Consider the following 19,912-nt stretch of genomic DNA (forward strand, 5'->3'; position numbering starts at 1 on the left):
CTACTCAGTAGCTTCTATTTCGACCAATTTCCGGCAGGAAAATGACTCTAAACACACTTATTTTAGTTACAATAGTGATAATTTACATACAATTATCATTTACAGTGAAAATATTAAACCTTAAAAAACTGACCATTTCTGACCATCTGGAGAAAGTTCGACAGGTCCGGGGTCATCGATTTTCATCAGAAAATTGATTTTTTGGGACTGTAGAAAAAATTATTCAAAATGTCAATTGGATTGTGCCTCATGTTGAATTACCACCTATCAAAGACTCACTGTGACCAAAATTGCCATTTTTACAGAATGCTTCTCCTACTTAGAAGCTTCCTTTTCAGTTAAATTCGGGCAGGAAAATGACTCTAAACACACTTCTTTTAGTTCCAAAAGTGATAATTCACATGCAATTATCATTTACAGTGAAAATATAAAAAATTCAAAAATTACCATTTCTGACCAGCTGGAGAAAGTTCGACAGGTCCGCGGTCATCGATTTTCATCAGAATATTGATTGTTTGGACTGTAGAAAAATATTATTCAAAATGTCAATTGGATTGTGCCTCATGTTGAATTACCACCTTTTGTAGCCTCACTGTGACCAAAATTACCATTTTTACAGACTTTTCTTCATACCTAGAATCTTCTCTTTCAGTTATATTCAGGAAGGAAAATGTCTCTAAACACACTTATTTTAGTTCCAAAAGTGATAATTCACATGCAATAGTTATTTACAGTCAAAAGATTACACATTAAAATATCACCGTTTCTGACCATCTGGAGAAAGTTCGACAGATCCGGGGTCAACGATTTTCACCAGAAAATTGATTTTTTGGACTGTCGATAAAATAATTCAAAATGTCAATTGGATTGTGCGTTGTATTGAATAACCACTTTTTAAAGGCTCACAGTGACCAAAATTGCCATTTTTACAGACTTTTCCTCCTGCTCAGAAGATTCTATTTCGACCAATTTCAGGCAGGAAAATGACTCTAAACACACTTATTTGTGATAATTCACATGCATTGCTCATCTACAGTCAAAATATTAAACATTAAAATATTACCATTTCTGAAAACCTGGAGAAAAATCGACAGGTCCGGGGTCATCTTTTTTCATCAGAAAATTAATTCTTTGGACTGTTGAAAAAATGATTCAAAATGTCAATTGGTTTGTGCCTCATTTTGAATAGCCACTTTTTAAATCCTCACAGAGACCAACATTTTCATTTTTACAGACTTTGCCTTCTACTCAGAAGCTTCTCTTTTGGCCAATTTCGGGCAGGACAAAGACTCTAAACACACTTATTTTTGCTCCAAATGTGATAATTCACATGCAATATTTATTTACATTCAGTAGATTTAACATTAAAAAATGGCCATTTCTAAACATCTGGAGAAAGTTCGACAGGCCCGGTGTCATCGCTTTTCATCAGAAAATTGATTGTCTGGACTGTGGAAAAAATGATTTAAAATGGCAATTGTATTGTGGCTTATGTTGATTAACCACTTTTTAATGCCTCACAGTGACCAAAATTGAAATTTTTTCAGACTTTTCCTTCTAAAAAGAAGCTTCTATTTCGAACAATTTCGGGCAGGAAAATGACACTAAACACACATTTTAGTTCCAAAAGCGATAAATCACATGCAATAGTCATTTACAGTCAAAATATTAAACATTAAAAAATGACAATTTCTGACAATCTGGAGAAAGTGCGACAAGTCCGGGGTCAACGTTTTTCATCAGAAAATTGATTTTTTTACTATATAAAATGATACAAAATGTCAATTGGATTGTGGCTCATGTTGAATAACCTCTTTGTAATGCCTCACAGTGACCAAAATTGCAATTTTTACAGACTTTTCCTTCTACTCAGAAGCTTCCATTTCGACCAATTTCTGGCAGGAATATGACTCTAAACACACTTATTTTAGTTCCAAAAGTGATAATTCACATGCAATACTTATTTACAGTCAAAAGCTTAAACATTAAAAAGTTACCATTTCTGACCATCTAGGGAAAGTTCTGCAGGGATCATCGTTTTTCATCAGACAATTGATTTTTTGGACTGTAGAAAAAATATTTCAAAATGTCAATTGGATTGTGCGTTGTATTGAATAACCACTTTTTAAAGGCTCACAGTGACCAAAATTGCCATTTTTACAGACTTTTCCTCCTACTCAGAAGATTCTATTTCGACCAATTTCAGGCAGGAAAATGACTCTAAACACACTTATTTTAGTTCCAAAAGTGATAATTCACATGCATTGCTCATCTACGGTCAAAGTGTTAAGCATTAAAAAATAACCATTTCTGCCCATCTGGAGAAAGTTCGACAGGCACGGTGTCATCGCTTTTCATCAGAAAATTGATTTTCTGGACTGTGGAAAAAATTATTCAAAATGTCAATAGGATATTGCCTCATGTTGAATAACCACTTTTTGTAGCCTCACAGCGACCAAAATTGATAATTTTACAGACTTTTCCTCCCACTCAGAACCTGCTATCTCGACCAACTTCAGGCAGAAAAATGATCCTAAGGAAATTTATTTTAGTTCCAAAAGTGATAATTCACATGCAATAGTTATTTATAGTCAAAAGATTACGCATCAAAAAATGACCATTTCTGACCATCTGGAGAAAGTTCGACAGGTCCAGTGTCATAATTTTTCATCAGAAAATAGATTTTTTTGGACTGTAGAAAAAATGATTCAAAATGTCAATTGGATTGTGCCTCATGTTGAATAACCACTTTTTAAAGCCTCACTGTGACCAAAATTACCATTTTTACAGACTTTTCCTCCTACTCAGTAGCTTCTATTTCGACCAATTTCCGGCAGGAAAATGACTCTAAACACACTTATTTTAGTTACAATAGTGATAATTTACATACAATTATCATTTACAGTGAAAATATTAAACCTTAAAAAACTGACCATTTCTGACCATCTGGAGAAAGTTCGACAGGTCCGGGGTCATCGATTTTCATCAGAAAATTGATTTTTTGGGACTGTAGAAAAAATTATTCAAAATGGTAATTGGATTGGGCCTCATGTTGAATTACCACCTATCAAAGACTCACTGTGACCAAAATTGCCATTTTTACAGACTGCTTCTCCTACTTAGAAGCTTCCTTTTCAGTTAAATTCGGGCAGGAAAATGACTCTAAACACACTTCTTTTAGTTCCAAAAGTGATAATTCACATGCAATTATCATTTACAGTGAAAATATAAAAAAAATCTATAATTACCATTTCTGACCAGCTGGAGAAAGTTCGACAGGTCCGCGGTCATCGATTTTCATCAGAATATTGATTGTTTGGACTGTAGAAAAATGTTATTCAAAATGTCAATTGGATTGTGCCTCATGTTGAATTACCACCTTTTGTAGCCTCACTGTGACCAAAATTACCATTTTTACAGACTTTTCTTCATACCTAGAATCTTCTCTTTCAGTTATATTCAGGAAGGAAAATGTCTCTAAACACACTTATTTTAGTTCCAAAAGTGATAATTCACATGCAATAGTTATTTACAGTCAAAAGATTACACATTAAAATATCACCGTTTCTGACCATCTGGAGAAAGTTCGACAGGTCCGGGGTCAACGATTTTCACCAGAAAATTGATTTTTTGGACTGTCGATAAAATAATTCAAAATGTCTATTGGATTGTGCGTTGTATTGAATAACCACTTTTTAAAGGCTCACAGTGACCAAAATTGCCATTTTTACAGACTTTTCCTCCTACTCAGAAGATTCTATTTCGACCAATTTCAGGCAGGAAAATGACTCTAAACACACTTATTTGTGATAATTCACATGCATTGCTCATCTACAGTCAAAATATTAAACATTAAAATATTACCATTTCTGAAAACCTGGAGAAAAATCGACAGGTCCGGGGTCATCTTTTTTCATCAGAAAATTAATTCTTTGGACTGTTGAAAAAATGATTCAAAATGTCAATTGGTTTGTGCCTCATTTTGAATAGCCACTTTTTAAATCCTCACAGAGACCAACATTTTCATTTTTACAGACTTTGCCTTCTACTCAGAAGCTTCTCTTTTGGCCAATTTCGGGCAGGACAAAGACTCTAAACACACTTATTTTTGCTCCAAATGTGATAATTCACATGCAATATTTATTTACATTCAGTAGATTTAACATTAAAAAATGGCCATTTCTAAACATCTGGAGAAAGTTCGACAGGCCCGGTGTCATCGCTTTTCATCAGAAAATTGATTTTCTGGACTGTGGAAAAAATGATTTAAAATGGCAATTGTATTGTGGCTCATGTTGAATAACCACTTTTTAATGCCTCACAGTGACCAAAATTGAAATTTTTTCAGACTTTTCCTTCTAAAAAGAAGCTTCTATTTCGAACAATTTCGGGCAGGAAAATGACACTAAACACACATTTTAGTTCCAAAAGCGATAAATCACATGCAATAGTCATTTACAGTCAAAATATTAAACATTAAAAAATGACAATTTCTGACAATCTGGAGAAAGTGCGACAAGTCTGGGGTCAACGTTTTTCATCAGAAAATTGATTTTTTGACTATATAAAATGATACAAAATGTCAATTGGATTGTGGCTCATGTTGAAAAACCTCTTTGTAATGCCTCACAGTGACTAAAATTGCCATTTTTACGGACTTTTCCTTCTACTCAGAAGCTTCCATTTCGACCAATTTCCGGCAGGAATATGACTCTAAACACACTTATTTTTGTTCCAAAAGTGATAATTCACATGCAATACTTATTTACAGTCAAAAGCTTAAACATTAAAAAGTTACCATTTCTGACCATCTGGGGAAAGTTCTGCAGGTCCGGGATCATCGTTTTTCATCAGACAATTGATTTTTTGGACTGTAGAAAAAATATTTCAAAATGTCAATTGGATTGTGCGTTGTATTGAATAACCACTTTTTAAAGGCTCACAGTGACCAAAATTGCCATTTTTACAGACTTTTCCTCCTACTTAGAAGATTCTATTTCGACCAATTTCAGGCAGGAAAATGACTCTAAACACACTTATTTTAGTTCCAAAAGTGATAATTCACATGCATTGCTCATCTACGGTCAAAGTGTTAAGCATTAAAAAATAACCATTTCTGCCCATCTGGAGAAAGTTCGACAGGCACGGTGTCATCGCTTTTCATCAGAAAATTGATTTTCTGGACTGTGGAAAAAATTATTCAAAATGTCAATAGGATATTGCCTTCTGTTGAATAACCACTTTTTGTAGCCTCACAGCGACCAAAATTGATAATTTTACAGACTTTTCCTCCCACTCAGAACCTGCTATCTCGACCAACTACAGGCAGAAAAATGATCCTAAGGAAATTTATTTTAGTTCCAAAAGTGATAATTCACATGCAATAGTTATTTATAGTCAAAAGATTACGCATCAAAAAATGACCATTTCTGACCATCTGGAGAAAGTTCGACAGGTCCAGTGTCATCATTTTTCATCAGAAAATAGATTTTTTGGACTGTAGAAAAAATGATTCAAAATGTCAATTGGATTGTGCCTCATGTTGAATAACCACTTTTTAAAGCCTCACTGTGACCAAAATTACCATTTTTACAGACTTTTCCTCCTACTCAGTAGCTTCTATTTCGACCAATTTCCGGCAGGAAAATGACTCTAAACACACTTATTTTAGTTACAATAGTGATAATTTACATACAATTATCATTTACAGTGAAAATATTAAACCTTAAAAAACTGACCATTTCTGACCATCTGGAGAAAGTTCGACAGGTCCGGGGTCATCGATTTTCATCAGAAAATTGATTTTTTGGGACTGTAGAAATAATTATTCAAAATGGTAATTGGATTGGGCCTCATGTTGAATTACCACCTATCAAAGACTCACTGTGACCAAAATTGCCATTTTTACAGACTGCTTCTCCTACTTAGAAGCTTCCTTTTCAGTTAAATTCGGGCAGGAAAATGACTCTAAACACACTTCTTTTAGTTCCAAAAGTGATAATTCACATGCAATTATCATTTACAGTGAAAATATAAAAAAAATCAAAAATTACCATTTCTGACCAGCTGGAGAAAGTTCGACAGGTCCGCGGTCATCGAGTTTTCATCAGAATATTGATTGTTTGGACTGTAGAAAAATATTATTCAAAATGTCAATTGGATTGTGCCTCATGTTGAATTACCACCTTTTGTAGCCTCACTGTGACCAAAATTACCATTTTTACAGACTTTTCTTCATACCTAGAATCTTCTCATTCAGTTATATTCAGGAAGGAAAATGTCTCTAAACACCCTTATTTTTGTTCCAAAAGTGATAATTCACATGCAATAGTTATTTAAAGTCAAAAGATTACACATTAAAATATCACCGTTTTTGACCATCTGGAGAAAGTTCGACAGGTCCGGGGTCAACGATTTTCACCAGAAAATTGATTTTTTGGACTGTAGATGAAATAATTCAAAATGTCAATTGGATTGTGCGTTGTATTGAATAACCACTTTTTAAAGGCTCACAGAGACCAAAAGTGCCATTTTTACAGACTTTTCCTCCTACTCAGAAGATTCTATTTCGACCAATTTCAGGCAGGAAAATGACTCTAAACACACTTATTTGTGATAATTCACATGCATTACTCATCTACAGTCAAAATATTAAACATTAAAATATTACCATTTCTGAAAACCTGGAGAAAAATCGACAGGTCCGGGGTCATCTTTTTTCATCAGAAAATTAATTCTTTGGACTGTTGAAAAAATGATTCAAAATGTCAATTGGTTTGCGCCTCATTTTGAATAGCCACTTTTTAAATCCTCACAGAGACCAACATTTTCATTTTTACAGACTTTGCCTTCTACTCAGAAGCTTCTCTTTTGGCCAATTTCGGGCAGGACAAAGACTCTAAACACACTTATTTTTTCTCCAAATGTGATAATTCACATGCAATATTTATTTACATTCAGTAGATTTAACATTAAAAAATGGCCATTTCTAAACATCTGGAGAAAGTTCGACAGGCCCGGTGTCATCGCTTTTCATCAGAAAATTGATTTTCTGGACTGTGGAAAAAATGATTTAAAATGGCAATTGTATTGTGGCTCATGTTGAATAACCTCTATTTAATGCCTCACAGTGACCAAAATTGCAATTTTTTCAGACTTTTCCTTCTAAAAAGAAGCTTCTATTTCGAACAATTTCGGGCAGGAAAATGACACTAAACACACATTTTAGTTCCAAAAGCAATAAATCACATGCAATAGTCATTTACAGTCAAAATATTAAACATTAAAAAATGACAATTTCTGACAATCTGGAGAAAGTGCGACAAGTCCGGGGTCAACGTTTTTCATCAGAAAATTGATTTTTTGACTATATAAAATGATACAAAATGTCAATTGGATTGTGGCTCATGTTGAATAACCTCTTTGTAATGCCTCACAGTGACCAAAATTGCCATTTTTACGGACTTTTCCTTCTACTCAGAAGCTTCCATTTCGACCAATTTCCGGCAGGAATATGACTCTAAACACACTTATTTTTGTTCCAAAAGTGATAATTCACATGCAATACTTATTTACAGTCAAAATCTTAAACATTAAAAAGTTACCATTTCTGACCATCTGGGGAAAGTTCTGCAGGTCCGGGATCATCGTTTTTCATCAGACAATTGATTTTTTGGACTGTAGAAAAAATATTTCAAAATGTCAATTGGATTGTGCGTTGTATTGAATAACCACTTTTTAAAGGCTCACAGTGACCAAAATTGCCATTTTTACAGACTTTTCCTCCTACTCAGAAGATTCAATTTCGACCAATTTCAGGCAGGAAAATGACTCTAAACACACTTATTTTAGTTCCAAAAGTGATAATTCACATGCATTGCTCATCTACGGTCAAAGTGTTAAGCATTGAAAAAAAACCATTCCTGCCCATCTGGAGAAAGTTCGACAGGCACGGTGTCATCGCTTTTCATCGGAAAATTGATTTTCTGGACTGTGGAAAAAATTATTCAAAATGTCAATAGGATATTGCCTCATGTTGAATAACCACTTTTTTATGCCTCACAGTGAGCAAAATTGAAATTTTTTCAGACTTTTCCTTCTAAAAAGAAGCTTCTATTTCGACCAATTTTGGGCAGGACAATGACTCTAAACACACCTATTTTAGTTCCAAAAGTGATAATTCACATGCAATAGTCATTTACAGTCAAAATATTAAACATTAAAATATGGCCATTTCTGACCATCCGGAGAAAGTTCAACAGGCCCGGTTTCATCGTTTTTCATCAGAAAATTGATTTTTTTGACTGTAGAAAAAATGATTCAAAATGTCAATTGTATTGTGGCTCATGTTGAATAACCACTTTTTAAAGCCTCACAGTGACCAAAATTGAAATTTTTTCAGACTTTTCCTTCTAAAAATAAGCCTCTATTTCGAACAATTTCGGGCAGGAAAATGACACTAAACACACATTTTAGTTCCAAAAGCGATAAATCACATGCAATAGTCATTTACAGTCAAAATATTAAACATTAAAAAATGACAATTTCTGACCATCTTGAGAAAGTGCGACAAGTCCGGGGTCAACGTTTTTCATCAGAAAATTGATTTTTTGACTATATAAAATGATACAAAATGTCAATTGGATTGTGGCTCATGTTGAATAACCACTTTGTAATGCCTCACAGTGACCAAAATTGACATTTTTACAGACTTTTCCTTCTACTCAGAAGCTTCCATTTCGACCAATTTCGGCAGGAATATGACTCTAACCACACTTATTTTTGTTCCAAAAGTGATAATTCACATGCAATAGTTATTAACAGTCAAAAGCTTAAACATTAAAAAATTACCATTTCTGACCATCTGGAGAAAGTTCTACAGGTCCGGGGTCATCGATTTTCATCAGAAAATTGATTTTTTGGACTGTAGAAAAAATTATTCAAAATGTCAATTGGATTGTGCCTCATGTTGAATCACCACCTATCAAAGACTCACTGTGACCAAAATTGCCATTTTTACAGACTGTTCCTCCTACTTAGAAGCTTCCTTTTCAGTTAAATTCGGGCAGGAAAATGACTCTAAACACACTTATTTTAATTCCAAAAGTGATAATTCACATGCAATTATCATTTGCAGTGAAAATATTAAAAATTAAAAAATTACCATTTCTGACCAGCTGGAGAAAGTTCGACAGGTCCGCGGTCATCGATTTTCATCAGAAAATTGATTGTTTGGACTGTAGAAAAATATTATTCAAAATGTCAATTGGATTGCGCCTCATGTTGAATTACCGCCTTTCGTAGGCTCAGAGTGAGCAAAATTGCCATTTTTACAGACTTTTCTTCATACCTAGAATCTTCTCTTTCAGGTATATTCAGGAAGGAAAATGTCTCTAAATACACTTATTTTTGTTCCAAAAGTGATAATTCACATGAAATAGTTATTTACAGTCAAAAGATTACACATTAAAATGTCACGATTTCTGACCATCTGGAGAAAGTTCGACAGGTCCGGGGTCAACGATTTTCACCAGAAAATTTATTTTTTGGACTGTAGATAAAATAATTCAAAATGTCAATTGGATTGTGCGTTGTATTGAATAACCACTTTTTAAAGGCTCACAGTGACCAAAATTGCCATTTTTACAGACTTTTCCTCCTACTCAGAAGATTCTATTTCGACCAATTTCAGGCAGGAAAATGACTCTAAACACACTTATTTTAGTTCCAAAAGTGATAATTCACATGCATTGCTCATCTACAGTCAAAGTGTTAAACATTAAAAAATAACAATTTCTGCCCATCTGGAGAAAGTTCGACAGGCACGGTGTCATCGCTTTTCATCAGAAAATTGATTTTCTGGACTGTGGAAAAAATTATTCAAAATGTCAATAGGATATTGCCTCATGTTGAATAACCACTTTTTGTAGCCTCACAGCGACCAAAATTGATAATTTTACAGACTTTTCCTCCTACTCAGAACCTGCTATCTCGACCAACTTCAGGCAGAAAAATGATCCTAAGGAAATTTATTTTAATTCCAAAAGTGATAATTCACATGCAATAGTTATTTATAGTCAAAAGATTACGCATCAAAAAATGACCATTTCTGACCATCTGGAGAAAGTTCGACAGGTCCAGTGTCATCATTTTTCATCAGAAAATAGATTTTTTGGACTGTAGAAAAAATGATTCAAAATGTCAATTGGATTGTGCCTCATGTTGAATAACCACTTTTTAAAGCCTCACAGTGACCAAAATTACCATTTTTACAGACTTTTCCTCCTACTCAGTAGCTTCTATTTCGACCAATTTCCGGCAGGAAAATGACTCTAAACACACTTATTTTAGTTACAATAGTGATAATTTACATACAATTATCATTTACAGTGAAAATATTAAACCTTAAAAAACTGACCATTTCTGACCATCTGGAGAAAGTTCGACAGGTCCGGGGTCATCGATTTTCATCCGAAAATTGATTTTTTGGGACTGTAGAAAAAATTATTCAAAATGTCAATTGGATTGTGCCTCATGTTGAATTACCACCTATCAAAGACTCACTGTGACCAAAATTGCCATTTTTACAGACTGCTTCTCCTACTTAGAAGCTTCCTTTTCAGTTAAATTCGGGCAGGAAAATGACTCTAAACACACTTCTTTTAGTTCCAAAAGTGATAATTCACATGCAATTATCATTTACAGTGAAAATATAAAAAATTCAAAAATTACCATTTCTGACCAGCTGGAGAAAGTTCGACAGGTCCGCGGTCATCGATTTTCATCAGAATATTGATTGTTTGGACTGTAGAAAAATATTATTCAAAATGTCAATTGGATTGTGCCTCATGTTGAATTACCACCTTTTGTAGCCTCACTGTGACCAAAATTACAATTTTTACAGACTTTTCTTCATACCTAGAATCTTCTCTTTCAGTTATATTCAGGAAGGAAAATGTCTCTAAACACACTTATTTTAGTTCCAAAAGTGATAATTCACATGCAATAGTTATTTACAGTCAAAAGATTACACATTAAAATATTACCGTTTCTGACCATCTGGAGAAAGTTCGACAGGTCCGGGGTCAACGATTTTCATCAGAAAATTGATTTTTTGGACTGTCGATAAAATAATTCAAAATGTCAATTGGATTGTGCGTTGTATTGAATAACCACTTTTTAAAGGCTCACAGTGACCAAAATTGTCATTTTTACAGACTTTTCCTCCTACTCAGAAGATTGTATTTCGACCAATTTCAGGCAGGAAAATGACTCTAAACACACTTATTTGTGATAATTCACATGCATTGCTCATCTACAGTCAAAATATTAAACATTAAAATATTACCATTTCTGTTAACCTGGAGAAAAATCGACAGGTCCGGGGTCATCTTTTTTCATCAGAAAATTAATTCTTTGGACTGTTGAAAAAATGATTCAAAATGTCAATTGGTTTGTGCCTCATTTTGAATAGCCACTTTTTAAATCCTCACAGAGACCAACATTTTCATTTTTACAGACTTTGCCTTCTACTCAGAAGCTTCTCTTTTGGCCAATTTCGGGCAGGACAAAGACTCTAAACACACTTATTTTTGCTCCAAATGTGATAATTCACATACAATATTTATTTACATTCAGTAGATTTAACATTAAAAAATGGCCATTTCTAAACATCTGGAGAAAGTTCGACAGGCCCGGTGTCATCGCTTTTCATCAGAAAATTGATTGTCTGGACTGTGGAAAAAATGATTTAAAATGGCAATTGTATTGTGGCTCATGTTGAATAACCACTTTTTAATGCCTCACAGTGACCAAAATTGAAATTTTTTCAGACTTTTCCTTCTAAAAAGAAGCTTCTATTTCGAACAATTTCGGGCAGGAAAATGACACTAAACACACATTTTAGTTCCAAAAGCGATAAATCACATGCAATAGTCATTTACAGTCAAAATATTAAACATTAAAAAATGACAATTTCTGATAATCTGGAGAAAGTGCGACAAGTCCGGGGTCAACGTTTTTCATCAGAAAATTGATTTTTTTACTATATAAAATGATACAAAATGTCAATTGGATTGTGGCTCATGTTGAATAACCTCTTTGTAATGCCTCACAGTGACCAAAATTGCAATTTTTACGGACTTTTCCTTCTACTCAGAAGCTTCCATTTCGACCAATTTCTGGCAGGAATATGACTCTAAACACACTTATTTTAGTTCCAAAAGTGATAATTCACATGCAATACTTATTTACAGTCAAAAGCTTAAACATTAAAAAGTTACCATTTCTGACCATCTGGGGAAAGTTCTGCAGGTCCGGGATCATCGTTTTTCATCAGACAATTGATTTTTTGGACTGTAGAAAAAATATTTCAAAATGTCAATTGGATTGTGCGTTGTATTGAATAACCACTTTTTAAAGGCTCACAGTGACCAAAATTGCCATTTTTACAGACTTTTCCTCCTACTCAGAAGATTCTATTTCGACCAATTTCAGGCAGGAAAATGACTCTAAACACACTTATTTTAGTTCCAAAAGTGATAATTCACATGCATTGCTCATCTACGGTCAAAGTGTTAAGCATTAAAAAATAACCATTTCTGCCCATCTGGAGAAAGTTCGACAGGCACGGTGTCATCGCTTTTCATCAGAAAATTGATTTTCTGGACTGTGGAAAAAATTATTCAAAATGTCAATAGGATATTGCCTCATGTTGAATAACCACTTTTTGTAGCCTCACAGCGACCAAAATTGATAATTTTACAGACTTTTCCTCCCACTCAGAACCTGCTATCTCGACCAACTTCAGGCAGAAAAATGATCCTAAGGAAATTTATTTTAGTTCCAAAAGTGATAATTCACATGCAATAGTTATTTATAGTCAAAAGATTACGCATCAAAAAATGACCATTTCTGACCATCTGGAGAAAGTTCGACAGGTCCAGTGTCATCATTTTTCATCAGAAAATAGATTTTTTGGACTGTAGAAAAAATGATTCAAAATGTCAATTGGATTGTGCCTCATGTTGAATAACCACTTTTTAAAGCCTCACTGTGACCAAAATTACCATTTTTACAGACTTTTCCTCCTACTCAGTAGCTTCTATTTCGACCAATTTCCGGCAGGAAAATGACTCTAAACACACTTATTTTAGTTACAATAGTGATAATTTACATACAATTATCATTTACTGTGAAAATATTAAACCTTAAAAAACTGACCATTTCTGACCATCTGGAGAAAGTTCGACAGGTCCGGGGTCATCGATTTTCATCAGAAAATTGATTTTTTGGGACTGTAGAAAAAATTATTCAAAATGTCAATTGGATTGGGCCTCATGTTGAATTACCACCTATCAAAGACTCACTGTGACCAAAATTGCCATTTTTACAGACTGCTTCTCCTACTTAGAAGCTTCCTTTTCAGTTAAATTCGGGCAGGAAAATGACTCTAAACACACTTCTTTTAGTTCCAAAAGTGATAATTCACATTTCACATGCAATTATCATTTACAGTGAAAATATAAAAAAAATCTAAAATTACCATTTCTGACCAGCTGGAGAAAGTTCGACAGGTCCGCGGTCATCGATTTTCATCAGAATATTGATTGTTTGGACTGTAGAAAAATATTATTCAAAATGTCAATTGGATTGTGCCTCATGTTGAATTACCACCTTTTGTAGCCTCACTGTGACCAAAATTACCATTTTTACAGACTTTTCTTCATACCTAGAATCTTCTCTTTCAGTTATATTTAGGAAGGAAAATGTCTCTAAACACACTTATTTTAGTTCCAAAAGTGATAATTCACATGCAATAGTTATTTACAGTCAAAAGATTACACATTAAAATATCACCGTTTCTGACCATCTGGAGAAAGTTCGACAGGTCCGGGGTCAACGATTTTCACCAGAAAATTGATTTTTTGGACTGTCGATAAAATAATTCAAAATGTCAATTGGATTGTGCGTTGTATTGAATAACCACTTTTTAAAGGCTCACAGTGACCAAAATTGCCATTTTTACAGACTTTTCCTCCTACTCAGAAGATTCTATTTCGACCAATTTCAGGCAGGAAAATGACTCTAAACACACTTATTTGTGATAATTCACATGCATTGCTCATCTACAGTCAAAATATTAAACATTAAAATATTACCATTTCTGAAAACCTGGAGAAAAATCGACAGGTCCGGGGTCATCTTTTTTCATCAGAAAATTAATTCTTTGGACTGTTGAAAAAATTATTCAAAATGTCAATTGGTTTGTGCCTCATTTTGAATAGCCACTTTTTAAATCCTCACAGAGACCAACATTTTCATTTTTACAGACTTTGCCTTCTACTCAGAAGCTTCTCTTTTGGCCAATTTCGGGCAGGACAAAGACTCTAAACACACTTATTTTTGTTCCAAAAGTGATAATTCACATGCAATACTTATTTACAGTCAAAAGCTTAAACATTAAAAAGTTACCATTTCTGACCATCTGGGGAAAGTTCTGCAGGTCCGGGATCATCGTTTTTCATCAGACAATTGATTTTTTGGACTGTAGAAAAAATATTTCAAAATGTCAATTGGATTGTGCGTTGTATTGAATAACCACTTTTTAAAGGCTCACAGTGACACAAAATTGCCATTTTTACAGACTTTTCCTCCTACTCAGAAGATTCTATTTCGACCAATTTCAGGCAGGAAAATGACTCTAAACACACTTATTTTAGTTCCAAAAGTGATAATTCACATGCATTGCTCATCTACGGTCAAAGTGTTAAGCATTGAAAAAAAACCATTTCTGCCCATCTGGAGAAAGTTCGACAGGCACGGTGTCATCGCTTTTCATCAGAAAATTGATTTTCTGGACTGTGGAAAAAATTATTCAAAATGTCAATAGGATATTGCCTCACATTTCACTTTTTAATGCCTCACAGTGACCAAAATTGAAATTTTTTCAGACTTTTCCTTCTAAAAAGAAGCTTCTATTTCGACCAATTTTGGGCAGGACAATGACTCTAAACACACCTATTTAAGTTCCAAAAGTGATAATTCACATGCAATAGTCATTTACAGTCAAAATATTAAACATTAAAATATGGCCATTTCTGACCATCCGGAGAAAGTTCAACAGGCCCGGTTTCATCGTTTTTCATCAGAAAATTGATTTTTTTGACTGTAGAAAAAATGATTCAAAATGTCAATTGTATTGTGGCTCATGTTGAATAACCACTTTTTAATGCCTCACAGTGACCAAAATTGAAATTTTTTCAGACTTTTCCTTCTAAAAATAAGCCTCTATTTCGAACAATTTCGGGCAGGAAAATGACACTAAACACACATTTTAGTTCCAAAAGCGATAAATCACATGCAATAGTCATTTACAGTCAAAATATTAAACATTAAAAAATGACAATTTCTGACCATCTTGAGAAAGTGCGACAAGTCCGGGGTCAACGTTTTTCATCAGAAAATTGATTTTTTGACTATATAAAATGATACAAAATGTCAATTGGATTGTGGCTCATGTTGAATAACCACTTTGTAATGCCTCACAGTGACCAAAATTGACATTTTTACAGACTTTTCCTTCTACTCAGAAGCTTCCATTTCGACCAATTTCGGCAGGAATATGACTCTAACCACACTTATTTTTGTTCCAAAAGTGATAATTCACATGCAATAGTTATTAACAGTCAAAAGCTTAAACATTAAAAAATTACCATTTCTGACCATCTGGAGAAAGTTCTACAGGTCCGGGGTCATCGATTTTCATCAGAAAATTGATTTTTTGGACTGTAGAAAAAATTATTCAAAATGTCAATTGGATTGTGCCTCATGTTGAATTACCACCTATCGAAGACTCACTGTGACCAAAATTGCCATTTTTACAGACTGTTCCTCCTACTTAGAAGCTTCCTTTTCAGTTAAATTCGGGCAGGAAAATGACTCTAAACACACTTATTTTAATTCCAAAAGTGATAATTCACATGCAATTATCATTTGCAGTGAAAATATTAAAAATTAAAAAATTACCATTTCTGACCAGCTGGAGAAAGTTCGACAGGTCCGCGGTTATCGATTTTCATCAGAAAATTGATTGTTTGGACTGTAGAAAAATATTATTCAAAATGTCAATTGGATTGCGCCTCATGTTGAATTACCGCCTTTCGTAGGCTCAGAGTGAGCAAAATTGCCATTTTTACAGACTTTTCTTCATACCTAGAATCTTCTCTTTCAGGTATATTCAGGAAGGAAAATGTCTCTAAATACACTTATTTTTGTTCCAAAAGTGATAATTCACATGAAATAGTTATTTACAGTCAAAAGATTACACATTAAAATGTCACGATTTCTGACCATCTGGAGAAAGTTCGACAGGTCCGGGGTCAACGATTTTCACCAGAAAATTTATTTTTTGGACTGTAGATAAAATAATTCAAAATGTCAATTGGATTGTGCGTTGTATTGAATAACCACTTTTTAAAGGCTCACAGTGACCAAAATTGCCATTTTTACAGACTTTTCCTCCTACTCAGAAGATTCTATTTCGACCAATTTCAGGCAGGAAAATGACTCTAAACACACTTATTTTAGTTCCAAAAGTGATAATTCACATGCATTGCTCATCTACAGTCAAAGTGTTAAACATTAAAAAATAACAATTTCTGCCCATCTGGAGAAAGTTTGACAGGCACGGTGTCATCGCTTTTCATCAGAAAATTGATTTTCTGGACTGTGGAAAAAATTATTCAAAATGTCAATTGGATTGTGCCTCATGTTGAATAACCACTTTTTAAAGCCTCACAGTGACCAAAATTACCATTTTTACAGACTTTTCCTCCTACTCAGTAGCTTCTATTTCGACCAATTTCCGGCAGGAAAATGACTCTAAACACACTTATTTTAGTTACAATAGTGATAATTTACATACAATTATCATTTACAGTGAAAATATTAAACCTTAAAAAACTGACAATTTCTGACCATCTGGAGAAAGTTCGACAGGTCCGGGGTCATCGATTTTCATACGAAAACTGATTTTTTGGACTGTCGAAAAAATTATTCAAAATGTCAATTGGATTGTGCCTCATGTTGAATTACCACCTATCGAAGACTCACTGTGACCAAAATTGCCATTTTTACAGACTGCTCCTCCTACTTAGAAGCTTCCTTTTCAGTTAAATTCGGGCAGGAAAATGACTCTAAACACACTTCTTTTAGTTCCAAAAGTGATAATTCACATGCAATTATCATTTCCAGTGAAAATATAAAAAATTCAAAAATTACCATTTCTGACCAGCTGGAGAAAGTTCAACAGGTCTGCGGTCATCGAGTTTTCATCAGAATATTGATTGTTTGGACTGTAGAAAAATATTATTCAAAATGTCAATTGGATTGTGCCTCATGTTGAATTACCACCTTTTGTAGCCTCACTGTGACCAAAATTACCATTTTTACAGACTTTTCTTCATACCTAGAATCTTCTCATTCAGTTATATTCAGGAAGGAAAATGTCTCTAAACACCCTTATTTTTGTTCCAAAAGTGATAATTCACATGCAATAGTTATTTACAGTCAAAAGATTACACATTAAAATATCACCGTTTTTGACCATCTGGAGAAAGTTCGACAGGTCCGGGGTCAACGATTTTCACCAGAAAATTGATTTTTTGGACTGTAGATGAAATAATTCAAAATGTCAATTGGATTGTGCGTTGTATTGAATAACCACTTTTTAAAGGCTCACAGTGACCAAAATTGCCATTTTTACAGACTTTTCCTCCTACTCAGAAGATTCTATTTCGACCAATTTCAGGCAGGAAAATGACTCTAAACACACTTATTTGTGATAATTCACATGCATTGCTCATCTATAGTCAAAATATTAAACATTAAAATATTACCATTTCTGAAAACCTGGAGAAAAATCGACAGGTCCGGGGTCATCTTTTTTCATCAGAAAATTAATTCTTTGGACTGTTGAAAAAATGATTCAAAATGTCAATTGGTTTGTGCCTCATTTTGAATAGCCACTTTTTAAATCCTCACAGAGACCAACATTTTCATTTTTACAGACTTTGCCTTCTACTCAGAAGCTTCTCTTTTGGCCAATTTCGGGCAGGACAAAGACTCTAAACACACTTATTTTTGCTCCAAATGTGATAATTCACATGCAATATTTATTTACATTCAGTAGATTTAACATTAAAAAATGGCCATTTCTAAACATCTGGAGAAAGTTCGACAGGCCCGGTGTCATCGCTTTTCATCAGAAAATTGATTGTCTGGACTGTGGAAAAAATGATTTAAAATGGCAATTGTATTGTGGCTCATGTTGAATAACCACTTTTTAATGCCTCACAGTGACCAAAATTGAAATTTTTTCAGACTTTTCCTTCTAAAAAGAAGCTTCTATTTCGAACAATTTCGGGCAGGAAAATGACACTAAACACACATTGTAGTTCCAAAAGCGATAAATCACATGCAATAGTCATTTACAGTCAAAATATTAAACATTAAAAAATGACAATTTCTGACAATCTGGAGAAAGTGCGACAAGTCCGGGGTCAACGTTTTTCATCAGAAAATTGATTTTTTTACTATATAAAATGATACAAAATGTCAATTGGATTGTGGCTCATGTTGAATAACCTCTTTGTAATGCCTCACAGTGACCAAAATTGCAATTTGTACGGACTTTTCCTTCTACTCAGAAAGCTTCCATTTCGACCAATTTCTGGCAGGAATATGACTCTAAACACACTTATTTTAGTTCCAAAAGTGATAATTCACATGCAATACTTATTTACAGTCAAAAGCTTAAACATTAAAAAGTTACCATTTCTGACCATCTGGGGAAAGTTCTGCAGGTCCGGGATCATCGTTTTTCATCAGACAATTGATTTTTTGGACTGTAGAAAAAATATTTCAAAATGTCAATTGGATTGTGCGTTGTATTGAATAACCACTTTTTAAAGGCTCACAGTGACCAAAATTGCCATTTTTACAGACTTTTCCTCCTACTCAGAAGATTCTATTTCGACCAATTTCAGGCAGGAAAATGACTCTAAACACACTTATTTTAGTTCCAAAAGTGATAATTCACATGCATTGCTCATCTACGGTCAAAGTGTTAAGCATTAAAAAATAACCATTTCTGCCCATCTGGAGAAAGTTCGACAGGCACGGTGTCATCGCTTTTCATCAGAAAATTGATTTTCTGGACTGTGGAAAAAATTATTTAAAATGTCAATAGGATATTGCCTCATGTTGAATAACCACTTTTTGTAGCCTCACAGCGACCAAAATTGATAATTTTACAGACTTTTCCTCCTACTCAGAACCTGCTATCTCGACCAACTTCAGACAGAAAAATGATCCTAAGGAAATTTATTTTAGTTCCAAAAGTGATAATTCACATGCAATAGTTATTTATAGTCAAAAGATTACGCATCAAAAAATGACCATTTCTGACCATCTGGAGAAAGTTCGACAGGTCCAGTGTCATCATTTTTCATCAGAAAATAGATTTTGTGGACTGTAGAAAAAATGATTCAAAATGTCAATTGGATTGTGCCTCATGTTGAATAACCACTTTTTAAAGCCTCACTGTGACCAAAATTACCATTTTTACAGACTTTTCCTCCTACTCAGTAGCTTCTATTTCGACCAATTTCCGGCAGGAAAATGACTCTAAACACACTTATTTTAGTTACAATAGTGATAATTTACATACAATTATCATTTACAGTGAAAATATTAAACCTTAAAAAACTGACCATTTCTGACCATCTGGAGAAAGTTCGACAGGTCCGGGGTCATCGATTTTCATCAGAAAATTGATTTTTTGGGACTGTAGAAAAAATTATTCAAAATGTCAATTGGATTGTGCCTCATGTTGAATTACCACCTATCAAAG

This window comes from Lissotriton helveticus, chromosome 12 (genome assembly GCF_964261635.1).
Source record: "Lissotriton helveticus chromosome 12, aLisHel1.1, whole genome shotgun sequence".
NCBI classification, from domain to species: domain Eukaryota; kingdom Metazoa; phylum Chordata; class Amphibia; order Caudata; family Salamandridae; genus Lissotriton; species Lissotriton helveticus.